At 35.5% G+C, this 13,202-nt stretch overlaps 1 protein-coding gene across 3 annotated transcripts in view; it reads right to left on the minus strand.

The window, feature by feature from the left end:
• The window catches only part of LOC149085219 (orexin/Hypocretin receptor type 1), a 62,397-nt gene extending 52,165 nt beyond the window's left edge, over positions 1 to 10,232 (minus strand). For all 3 annotated transcript variants that reach the window (XM_089233094.1, XM_089233090.1, XM_089233089.1), the window contains exon 1: positions 9,787 to 10,232. The gene's annotated coding sequence lies outside the window, so the exon portion shown is untranslated. The remainder of the gene's footprint in view (positions 1 to 9,786) is intronic.
• Positions 10,233 to 13,202: the final 2,970 nt, after the last annotated feature.

A 13,202-nucleotide genomic window follows, 5' to 3' on the forward strand; every position in this document is an offset into this window, starting at 1 on the left:
CCTTTTGCAAACTCAAGTTTCATTTTTGATTATTTATTAAGTTGAAAGAGTGGAAACGATTCCTTAGAGTAACATCAATTTCTATTCCTCTTTATTCAAAACTCGTAAAATATTTTTTGATCATTACCCTTTAGCTACAAAGAAAGCAATATGTAGAGCGAATTAATTTTCTTTTGATAAAAAGTAATATCATTAATCATATTTTTTTTTGCGTGATGGCACAGTAGAAATATATATATATATATATATATATATATATAACTATTTTCAATTTTTTTATCTCGAAAAAGAACAGTTTTTTAGTCGCTATAATCTTGAAAATTTATATTTGTTAAAATGGCACCCTCAAGAACTATGTAGAATGTTTCACGATAAAATTTTATTATAGGTGATAGTTATCCATGCGCCGTTAGACCGGTTACGATCCGTGAATTGCGAATTGGTTTCGTGATTTAGAAATGTATTCGGCTCGTTACAATGTGTAGACATTTGTCTGTAAATTTGCTGAAAAGATATACAGTGGGTACATAATTAAAGTTCGCCTATTCAGAGAGAAGGTGTCAACAACCGGAACTATTCAACAGAAAATTATGAAACTGGAAACATTGGCCTTAATGAAGGGATGGGAAAAAATTGAGAGCAAAAAAATTAGTTCCGACGTTTATCTCTAGAGAATGTTTCCTATGCAAATTATAGTGCAAACGCTGTATTTTTGTGAACACGTGACCAAACTGCTCAAGCTTCATCGTAGGGGTTAAACATCTTCTGCAGAACAATTTCCATTCTTATTTTTCAGCTGAAACTTGTGACGTTTTGTTTACAAGAACGTGCTTTTTGTTGGTGAAACTCTTTTACGAACACGGTGATTCCTCGCCGAAAGCTATACAGAGAACTTTGGTCTTCAAAAATTCTCATCTTTTCATTAACGTCCCTAAAATTTCATAATTTTCTGATGAATAGTTAAGTCTGTATAGACAGCTGATAACAGAGAAGCTTTAATTATGTACATCCAGCATTTCTCAAAAAAAAAAAAAAAATACACTTAGACTGCGTTTTATTACTGAGAATGAATTTTTTGGGCTGAAAATAATTTTTTTGTAATTGAAAACTGTGTATTAGATTTATTTCACGGAATTATCATAATGTAAGCAATTACGTAAATTACACACACAAGTAGGATGTCATTTATTAAAAGCAGCTTTCTAGAATGAAAGAAACCAGATGTGGTAGGCATTTCAACCATCATACCAGATCGAGAGATTTTCACGAATAGTTAAACTTTTGCAATTTCGTGCAGAATGCAAAATTCGATACCATAAGTGCAATACGGCCCGGATTATGTGAACTCCATCTGTGAAATATCATCGGAAAACACTCGTATTTCCATCAGCCAATTATTTCAATTTCTATGTGCGGATTAGATAGAAACCAACACAATTTGCTGAGTATGTTTTGGGCACGTAAGCGGATTAATTAGCAAACCTAATTCATCGAGAAAGAAATCTTGAAAAATATTATCCTTAAAAATGAAGATAGCATTTGAAAATAAGTGAATATATTATGTACAGGATATACATAACAGTAAAATAAATATAGTATTTCATATAACAGCACTATTGGAAATTTGAGATCATAGCTAACTTTTGATAATCATGAATAATTATGTTTCGGTTCAGTTGTTCAACTGAGATCATTAGTGGAATGCCACGGACAATGTGCACAATAGGAAATTTCAAATATTGGAATTCATCATGCAGTATTTGTTTATACAGTGTGCATAGAGTAAAATCTTCACAAACCCTTTAATTTTGAAACCGTTCAAAATAGACACATACTTCCAGTGAGGAAGAAATATCCAAAAAACGCAAATTTTCATTTTTTACGGTTTTTTCTTACCTATAACAATATATAAGGAGACTATATAATATCTAAAAAGCTTTCGTCCTAATTTAATGAGTCAAATAAAAAAGTCTTATGTTTCTAGTGAAATTAATTATTTAAGAGACCATTGTGTGCAGAAATGAGACAATTTGATTCAGTGAAGCCTCGTTTATAGGAAGTTGAATAGCCACGGTCAAAAACTAGTATAAATGCAAACATCGCGTAACAAACTTTTTTGAAAATACCCCCTTCCCGCTTGTAGATCAAAGAAAATATTACAATAATTCAATGGTTTTAATTTCATTTGAAATTTTGTTACATAAAAACCATACTTGAGCAAAAGACTCACGAAATTCAATTTTTTTTTAAATTATAGCAAAATACGTGAGGTACTGAGGCAAGTGGAAATTAAGTGGAACCCCCCATATGATTTATGAAGTTCAATTAGCTTCTGGGAAGTCTCTTGTGGATAATTGCTTTCGTACTTACTCTATTTTTCAGTAAAAAATGTAAATGGGACGATAGCTGCTCGTACAAGGTTACGAGAAGCTTGTAACTAGTTATTTTATGGTGTATGGTGATGTCGCTACCTGTTGTGCCCTTTACATTTCGACTATTTCTGAAGGTGGGAGTTGGCATAATATAGATTTTTTGGTGGCAATTTCTTATTATTTTATCTGTAATTTTAATATAATTATATTTTTTCACGGACAGGAGGAATTAAGGAGGTCACGCTTTCCTCCCGTTTTTCCTGTGGCGAGGCAAGTGGAACCCAATTCATTTACACTAATGCCGTACTTACTTGCATTGACTTTATCAAGTGTAGTACGAATGTGAAGAAAGAGATAAAGTTTCTGAATCTCTCTCTCTCAGCACTAGTTGCTTCTAGAGACTTATCGTCAAATTCACAAATTAAAAGTCAGCAATGGTGTTCGTTGGGCAACTAACCGAAGTTGAGACTCGTCGGGAAAAAAAATTTGGAAAAAGAATCGTTTTTTTTTTTTAAATATATAGCCTATATATATATATATAACCACATCTACTTTTCAATAACTCAACATTGAAAGTTGAAGTATCATTAGAGATGATGAAGTTCTGTCCTTTCCTTCACCTCTCAAGTTTGATAGTCCGAGAAAATTCAGATTCCCTTTCTCATTCGCCTCATACTGTATAATGTCGGTTAATATTTACGGGGAGAGGGTATATATTATTATGTTGTGAGTTTTCTCTATATATACCGAAGTTGTTAATAGACATTACGAGTTCTCTGTATACTAAGGTTTTTAATTAGCTTTGCATGCCGGAATAATAAAATATATTTGATTTTTTTATGGTTTAAATAAATTTTTTCCTTTGTTTAAACTTCATTCATTTGTAATTCATTTATGATCACCATTTTGTAAATGATTTTAAATAGGGCTGGTCCGATTAATCAATTAATCGGGTCGATTAATCGATCAATTGTTAATTGTAGTTAAAAATTTTAGTTGAGTTAATCGACTCGATCAATCCGATTAAAATTAAATTAAATTTTTCATTAAAAGTATGTAAATTACCTTTATTTACTTGAAACGGACTAGATGTCTCAAGTGATAATCCTCTTCATAACATTTTAGATAAGTGATCATATTTGAATATTCTTGAATCAATAATTTTATCAAATGGAAGTGAATAGGTTTTTTAAATCATCTGAGAGACGATGCTACGAGCATATTTGCAAAAAGTTTCGTGGCGAAATTCTTTAGACGCTCATATCTCAGGAAGTACCCAACGCACGTCAAAAGCAATGGTATCGCCAGATGCAAATTGCAAATGTGCATTCAACGATATTACTCCGGTTTCAATACCTCTTCCTGTCTGGTCAATAGGGCTGCTGCCCTGATTTCGTAACAAATTGTTTTTCGCTATATCTCGAGCAGTTCACAATGAAAATAGATGACTTTGGTAACGTTTGTTCGCTATTCCAAAGACAAAGCCGACGTTAATTACATAATTCCATTATGCTTGTACCTACCACGCGATTTAAGGCACAAAAAACATGTTCACGTCAAAACTTGCGGCCGTATTTATGACACAACCTACCCCAATTTTTTTAGAATTGGCAAATACAAGCCAATTCAACGAAAACTGGGAAGGATTTCAATTTCAAATTTTTTGATTGGAATTTTAAAAAGAAAGCTCTCAAAATATATAATGTCTCCACTATGAACATAAATTTCGGCGTGTGGTAAAAAGAAAGCTCTCAAAATATATAATGTCTCCACTATGAACATAAATTTTGGCGAGTGGGAAACATGCCCCCCCCCAGTACCATTTGAGTGCGAAACCCCCTGGTAGATATTTCTTATAGTTTCTAAAGGAAACAATTAACAGTATGCAGATCGAAAGTAGTTTCGAAATTAGTGACTAACTTAAAATAATCAATTTTCTAAAAAAACAAGATCCGAGTTCAGAAATCCCAGGATATGACAAAATTATGTTCAGCATGTTAAATTGCCTCATGCTGGCGGCCAGAATTTCTTAATCTATTTCTATATTTTTTCAAATCTAGAAAATATGTGCTTGAAATGAATGAAATCTATTTTTATAGCATCAATTAATATTCTACAAATACAAATACAACGCCACAACAGGCAAAATGCCCAACGAGGTGGCTGATAAAAAGATGCCCATAAAAATATGGATGTCATATATTTCAAAAATGCAGCAACCCAATTAAAAATGCAATTAACACAAATTATAAACAATATATACACATGATAAAATATTATACAATGCCCATAAAGAATACTTATGGTTGTCTTATTCTAAGAATGGATAGCTTCTCGATTTATCCCAACATATTTATCGTATTTCTTTTTAAACGTGTCAATTGTGTTACAATTTACTACCTCCGGGGGTAAGCTATTCCATTTATTAACAACCCTATTAGAGAAAAATTCCCTGCGACACCATAACCTCGCATTGTCCCTCACCAATAGATACTGGTGTCCCCTTGTAAAAGCAGTCGATTGGCGGTGTACTAAAAGTTCATGGCCCATTCTATCCATCCCATTGAAAATTTTGAACACTTCGATCATATCTCCTCGACACCTGCGTTCATCCAATGTAAACATATTCAAAAAATGAAGTCTCTCTTCATAACTCAAGCCCTGTGTGCCAATAAGACACGCGTAGCTCTTCTCTGCATCCCTTCAACCAAGTCTATGTCCCTCTGTAGGTATGGTCTCCAAAACCTTACAGCATACTCCAGTCCAGGACGAACTAAGCCTCGAAAAAGCGCCCTAAAAATAGAATGATTTAAAAACCATGCTGTCATATTTTCGAAAAATGATTCGAAAAATTTCGAAAAATTTTCGTTGACTTCTCAAACGTAGGTGCTGAATTGAACTTGAACTAATGAAAAAAAAAAGCGGTTCTACTTGCCTCAGTTCATATTACTACAATTGCCATAACATTACTGTTGCTTCAATCTTGAGTACTCTTATCCTATTTATTTCAGAATTAAGACAAAAACGTAATTTTAAACATTTTTAAAAAAGCGTTATCGTTATTAATTTTTCTGAGTGATTTCTATTTCTAAGTAAAGCAAATAGTGCGTAGAGTTCGGTTCTTTAAATTTTTTTTTAAAGAAAGAGCCGATACTGTACATGCTCTCTATTAGCCTTCCGAATGATTTCAATACACTTTTCTACCCAATACAAGATTCATCGAAAGACTGGTTATTTGTGGAGATGAAGATTACAAGGAAGAAAATTCATAATTGCTCTCCCGGGGACTCGAGCCCCGGTCTCTCTTGTAATCTTCATCTCCACAAATAACCAGTCTTTCGATGAATATTGTATTGACAAGATTCATCGGAGTCATCAAGATTCATCTCCTCAACATTGATTGTTGAGGAGAGGACGTTTCTATATGCACTTTTCTACCCTCCAGGAATAACGATGTGGACATTAGAAAAAATTCTGAAAGCACATTCCGCAACACTGGTTGCATTTCAAACAAATTGAATCTGTTTCTTCAAGGCTCCGTGTCTAAGGAATTCTCAAAAATGAATTGTTACAGGGGCGGGCCTAAATAGTAAAAGTGGTAAACACTGTAAGTTCCAAAAGGGAAAATAATAGTAAATCGCAAAAAAAGAAACTGTTTTTGCAGCCCATAGGGACGTTCACATTGGCGATCTCTTTACACGCCCTTTTGAACCCCTTAGAGGACTACCGGACACTTTTCACGTTGAGAACATTGCAAAGCATTGATAATTTGAAACTAACGTGAAAAACGATGTTTGATTTTTTTTAGCACTTGCAGGGTTTATCAATTTTACCCTTCAATTTCGAATAAGTGGCTGAAGGAAGAATTTAGCGCAACCTCTGGTCTAACGCTCGGGACACCAGATCCATCTGCAACACCCTCTTCTTGGCTTGGGGGGGGGGGGCACTCTGTCAAACTCTAGGCCAGAGGGTTCAATGTATGAATATTAGGGGTTTCCCTTTCTTCGACAGAGTTTTAAATTATCACTGTAGGAAGTTAAAGTCAAAATGAACTTAAAGTATTTTTATCATGTTTTGCGGCCCTAAAAATTTAATGGACCGGTGAGGCCGCATCCTTCGCACCTGCTCAAATCCGATCCTGCATCCAAGTGTCCACTCTGAAATACTTTAACCCACTCAATGATTATCTAACATCACCTTGAAGTTTATGACTTTTGCAGTGACAAAAATGCATGAAAACTGTTTGAGCGATGCGTTTTCATGATGTACAAAAATTACGTGGATTCGATGGATGAAAATGATGCCATTTTCTAAAGATTTGGAGTTTGAGTCAAAGAGAGAAGTCTAATAATTGAGGTTGTGTGTCGAATAAATGAAATATTTTAACATTAAAATATGCAGAAAGGAACGAATAGCAACTAAGGCCAAACGTCGTGTAAATGTGAAAATCGTATAATTGAGATATTATTTTGCGTTCTACTCTTAAGTAGATGCATGTAAAGGTTTTAATCAGAAATGAAGGTAGGGGAACTGCTTAAAATGAAATGTTTCTATTTTGATATATATATATATATATACAGCCCACTGTAGAATGAATGTTATATATATTATGCATTTATATATTATTTGAATATTTTTTCTAATTGGAAATATGTTTCTATGATCAACGGTTTTAAAGCTAAACGGTGTAAGGAGAGCTTTACTGTGCACCCTGTATGTTATGGTAAAAGTCTAAAGATTTTCAATCAAACCCAAGTTCACCAAAGCGAGCTGATAGAATGTGAAATATATATAGAATTCTGAAATATAAACATTTACAAACGTCATTATTACGAGTTTGTGATTAATTCATCTCTTTTCCAAACATGTGAGCTCAATCATTCAAAGAATTGATTATTATTTACATTACGATTACCATTGCAGTAAGTGTAATTAATTCATACATAATTAATTTGCTAATTATAATGGCTGACTGATTCAAAATAAATTAGCATCAAGTTAATTATGACGGGAAAAATTTATAGAAACGCATGACTGCTCATTCATCATTGAAAAAAACGGGACCTTTGCACCAATTAGTGTTGGTAAATGCTGACAGGAAACATACCGACCAGCTTACTTAGGTTATAATCTTAAGTTACTCTCTCTCCCACTGGTTTTCAGCTTTTACCATGATATACGCTCACTCCAAACATGAATAAAAATTCAAGTTAATACATGAAACAGTTTTAGTAAATTGTAGTGAATATTTTTTATTCTTCAGGTAGGTTGAGAAATCAACGCAATTTACTAATGAAACAAAATACCGATAATTAGCTCGTGAGCTAAGCAAGGTCAAGAATGTGATAAAATCAATTCATTTTATGTTACGGTTAACATATTCTCAATAAAAACTTAGTTAAAATAAAAATTTGCCCCTTCTCAGTTCAATGTGATGCCAAGTTGACATGTTGAAAGGTTAAAAAAAGAACACTAATCTCTAAAGCGATAATTCATGAAGAACAGCACACAATGACTAAATATTACCTGCTTTTAAAAAAAGTATCTCAAACAAAACTCATTTATTACCTCACATATTCTGGTCAAACATTATATTATACTTACTCATAAGGTACGATGCGTGTTTTGAGAAAAAATTGCTTTCAAGAGCGAGACAGATTTTAATCAGTTTTTTTGAAATTTTATTACTAAATTTTACCTAATATACTCACCTACTCGTACAAGTGACCATAAAACCTACGCGAAACCTACGAATGCAGCAAGGAAACTAAACAGATTTGGCCCTGTTAGACCATACAATACTTGAAGCACAATATTTAGAATTCGGACAGGTTCAGCCTACGCTGCACCGATAACTGTCCAAACACTAACAAATCTACAGCTTATTTACACACAAACTAACTTGAAATATAAATTGACTAAGGTTAGCAATTTTGATGGCAGGTCAATATCTTCACGCAGCAGAAAGCTCATGATAGGAAGTTCTGGAATATTATCCTTAGTGAAAGGGAAGACTATATACATAAGCTATACCACCTTATCAATCTATTATATAGTCGACATATCTTATAAATATATTTAGCAATGAATGCCAAAGAGATTCGAGATTGTGCATGAGGCATATGAAGACAATTTTCTCATTAAGCAATGACATATTTATTCTGAAGTTCTTCAAAAATTAATCGGGATATTATGAGCAGTTTCTCATTATTCATATATGTTCATAAAATGTATATGAAGTATTTAAATTTAGGTAAAAAAAAGTTCTTTCAACAAAATTTGGATGCATTTAATAATACCTACTTTATCCATCGCTTGGATTCATTGCAAAGATTTGCACAAAGAACTAGAATATTTACCATTATACTAATAATGATTAAAATCACTATAAAAAAACCTAGATATTACGAAATTGGGAAATACAAATTTCTAATCTATTTAGAAGTTTCATATTAATGTTTTACAGCATTATATCTGTATGACGGAGGTAAATGGCACTATGTCCTATTTTGTCAATATTGGAATAACGCTATTAATTTGCTGTACATTCGTTACACTACACAGAAGTATAGGACACCAGGGCTAGACAAATGAACCAACATGCCCGGGGCATATAAAAATTTTGACCGGGAAATTATTTTTTTCAATAACATATCTTACACTAGCATATAAAATATTTATTCGAGCATGCATTATTTTAAGTCGGGCATGTAAATTTTTTAGTTTGTCTATCCTGTAGGACACTAAGTCTTATTTTAATAAAAAAATAACAGAGATATTTTCTCACTTTATAAAATACATCATGCTAGTATAAAGAAATACAAGAAAAACTATAAACTGCTGTCCAGTTAAATTTCACTTTTGTGACATGGTGTCCCTTACCTCCGGCATAGTATTTTTCAAAAGTATCATGCATGCCATGCGGAAAAGCCATACACACATCCTTCAACAACAACGAAATATTTCAAACCAAAAATCGAAGTTCTCACTCTTATGAACTCAAATCAAATAGAAATGCTTCAAAGTAATTTTTTTACGCTTCAAAATAGTATTAATGCATAAAAGTTCAAAATAATATTACATCATCACACATGCAAAATATAATATGTTTTTAGTAAATTTCTCTTAATTGTATATATTTACTACTTTTATAAGAAGAGTTATCTAATATATATTTTTATATACTGTAAAATTGAGTTTCATAAATAAATTAAATTTTTTTAAATCAAACACAAAACAAAATTAGTTGATATTTTTTAGATCAAAGATATTCACTCTAAGTATCTACTGATAACACGAATTATTCGATTTGGATATGCATGTCAGTAAAATTTCTACGAAAACTTATTCGTTTAGGTCAATTTAAATGCAAAATAATTTTTGTTAAAATTGACCAGCAGCTGTAAAATCTCACCTGCAAAAAAATTAAGTTTTTTCCCGGAGCCTTCTTTGGATATTTAGCTGTCAGCTTGTTGCTGACGTCCGTCCGTCCAAGAGCGCATCACTAACACCTTCTGGAGAACTTTCCTCGACACTTTCTCGGTGGTTTCTGTTTATGTAGCGGAGCCCGCGAACAGTTTTATTCGGTGGCGCGCATAGGCATCATTTTCTTCACCGGGATGGGCTCGTTTATACAGACTGTGGGGCTCTGGTACGCAAGACTTTATACTTCTATTATTTTTTTTTGCTTCTCCTCCAGAGAACAGAGAGAAACGTCGGCTTCCGAGGTCTTGTACCAGTCGCCGAGGCAACGCTGATCGTCATCACATGGTGGGTATCCGAATATATATATGTGTATAAGAAAGGTAAGGGAAGAACAACTGGGCTCTCCCCCAACACGGTTTTGTTTGGATCGATGGCGCCTTAGGAAGAGACTTTGTTAGTGAGAAAAAGAGCGCGCGCGTAAGTCTTGGGCCATCTCATTAGTTCGAGGCGTGTTAATAAAAGCACGCGTAGAATGTGGTTTAGACCAATCAAAAGACATCGGCCTGAGATGCAGTCCAACTTTTACTGCGATGTCTTGACACCAATTCCGGATTTTTGCCTCTCTCTCTTTCCTTCCCCATCCCAATCCTTCTTTTACATATTAACTAACAAAACTTTCTCATGAAAAAAAATGTCCACTGCCTAGAGATTTTTTTACGTTAAAGGTCTTAATTAAGATTTTTATTTATTTATTTTTTTAAAGCGGAGCATCGATAGAGGAGTATTTACTGGGGGGACTTGCGGGCTATATAGCCCAGAGCGGCAAGTTTGGAGGGGTGGAAAATTTAGGGAATCAATGTTTAAGAAAATTAATAGAATAGGAGAAGGGTGGCAAAATTAGTATAGTCCCCAGGCTGTAAAATCATAAATCCACCTCCGCCTAGAGCAGTGTTTCCCAAAGTGAGAAATATCACCCCTGGGAGCGATGAAATGCTCCACTGGGGCAGTAAAAGCTACTGGTTTACTGTAGGATCCTATGGGTTAACTTGAGTTTGGGGGTGATGAGAATAAAAAAATATTTTTGAAGAAGGGAGTTATGGGTAACAAAAAGTTTGGGAAACTATGGCCTAGTAGAGAACAAATGGACTAGGTCAATGAGTGACCAAACGCGTGACTTAGCAAGTGAGAGACAATGTTAGAGAGTGAGCTGTGCAACCATGGGAGTAACCAAAAGCGTGACCTAGACAGTGTGTGCAAGCATGGGATGAACCTAGAATGTGTGCTAGCGTGGGAGTGACCTAGACTGTGTGCAAGCGTGGGAGTGACCTAGACTGTGTGCAAGCGTGGGAGTGACCTAGCCAGTGTGTAAGCATGGGATGAACCTAGAACGTGTATAAGCATATGCGTAACCAAAAGAGTGACTCAGAGGCAAAGGCGTATTTACAGGGGCGGAAGCAAAGCGGGTTATAACTCAAGGTGGAAAATTTGAGAAATGTATGGTCAAGAAAATTAGACTGGAATGGAAGAAGGGAGGCAAAATTCATGTAGTTCACAGGTGGCAAAACTATAAATCCGTTACTGAGTATCGATTCCGTATCAGGGTGTGAATATAGGGCGTATGTATTTCAGATTCTGGAAACCCGCGTCTTCTCCGATTGGTTAAAAACCTGAATTTGAAGTTAAAAAAAAGTTGAAATTCAGGTTTTTAACCAATCAGAAACGACGCGGGTTTCCAGAATCTGAAATATGGATGCACTATGTTCACACCCTTAGTCAGCGAAAAATCCGGGAAAGAGAAAAATAAAATCAAAATGACCAGCGTCAATTTAGATTTCTTTTGAGAGATAGATATAAAAGTTTCTCAATTCTTCTCACTGTATAAATTATTCGAAATACAAGCTTGGTTATAACGCGATATTGAAGACTCCGTGAAATTCTCTTGTTATACCCGAGGTTACGTTTTCAAGACCCCTTAACCAGAAATCGGCAGGAATCATAGCAGGAACCATTAAAACCCTCTGAATGAATGAACGCCAGAACTTTGACACTGCATTTATCCCGTTGCCGAGATCTCTTCCAGCCTAGCTTCGTGGCAGAGTCCGGAACAGGCTTACACACTGTCCGGAACTTATTTATTAAAACTCTCTGTAAATCTTTTTTCTTAATGTATCATAAATACGGGATATTTTGACCCTCCCCCCCGGGTAGGCGTTACTTTGTCCCAAAAAAGAAGAAACATTGAAATATTCGTGTTACAATCTAATTGCTTCAGGTTCGTATAGTAGTTGGCGATTCCACCAGGACGTAGCACTAGTTAGGCAAGCCCACTTTCAATAGAGTTCTAATATTCGCCGCCAGGTTGCAGCAGTAGGCCTACTGTTTTCATAACCCTGTTACACACACGTGTTTTATTGTTGCCAAACTTTCGTTTGTGCAAGGAATCCAATACATGTTTTAATTTAGGTAAGTATACCAAATTTCAACTCCTTTACGATCGTCCAAATGCCAGTGAAATAATTTCATTCCAGTTCTCTGCGTTTTCTTTTCTCTTAAACCGAGACGTTCGTAAACTGAGGGTTGACTGTATATATGTTACTGCGTAAGCTCGAAGTTGCCCAGTTCGTGAACTGGCCAGCCCATGACCCTGCCAATGTCCTTAATCTGCTTCAGAGCGGGGACCATATTTGGTGTCAATGTTTATGGTCCTTTGCGTGGGTCGGAGGTCCGGTGGCGCGATGCCGGCCGGCGTTCTGCCCGTGGTCTTGGTGGCTGGCGGGGCTTTTCCTTTTTTTTTTTCTAGCATGGCCCAGCCGTAAGTTAGCCTGCTTATATCCAACAAGGGACAGAGCGGGGGGCCATGTTTAGTGTTTGCCAATGTCCGAATTTCGGGTTTTTGCCGGTTCCTATATACCGATCCCTATATATGGGTCACTAAGACATCGATATTCAGATTCCTTTGATCGTTAATGTTGCCGTGACTGACCATAATAATTGGGATTATCTATGGTTAATTGTAATTGGCCATAATTACCGCACAAAAGAAATACATCAAACGGCTGAAGTTGGTTTTCTGTGGTTCCCAACTTCAAGGCGCAAATGCGAGCCGATCTCCCCGTTAAAAAGTCTCGCCACAGAGAGCAACAGTCCTACAACGGTAAATCATTCAACCATAACACTTCACTCATAGTTAGTAAAACTGGGGGCAGATGACAGCACTACACATAACAAGCATTACACAGAAACAAACTTTACGTCAGGTTGCACTACACGTACACGCACATTCCCGCATGTACCGATTCGTTGGGGGGGGGGGTTCCGCGGGGGGGGGGGTGCATGTGTGGTGTAGCAGTAGTAGGTAGGGGCTCGGGGATCCATGATGTTCTTAAGTCAGCCACCTCGTTGGGC

Source organism: Pholcus phalangioides, unplaced genomic scaffold, assembly GCF_987345545.1.
Source record: "Pholcus phalangioides strain wild (caught in Gottingen) unplaced genomic scaffold, Ppha-v1.0 ptg000007l_1, whole genome shotgun sequence".
Taxonomy (NCBI): Eukaryota; Metazoa; Arthropoda; class Arachnida; order Araneae; family Pholcidae; genus Pholcus; species Pholcus phalangioides.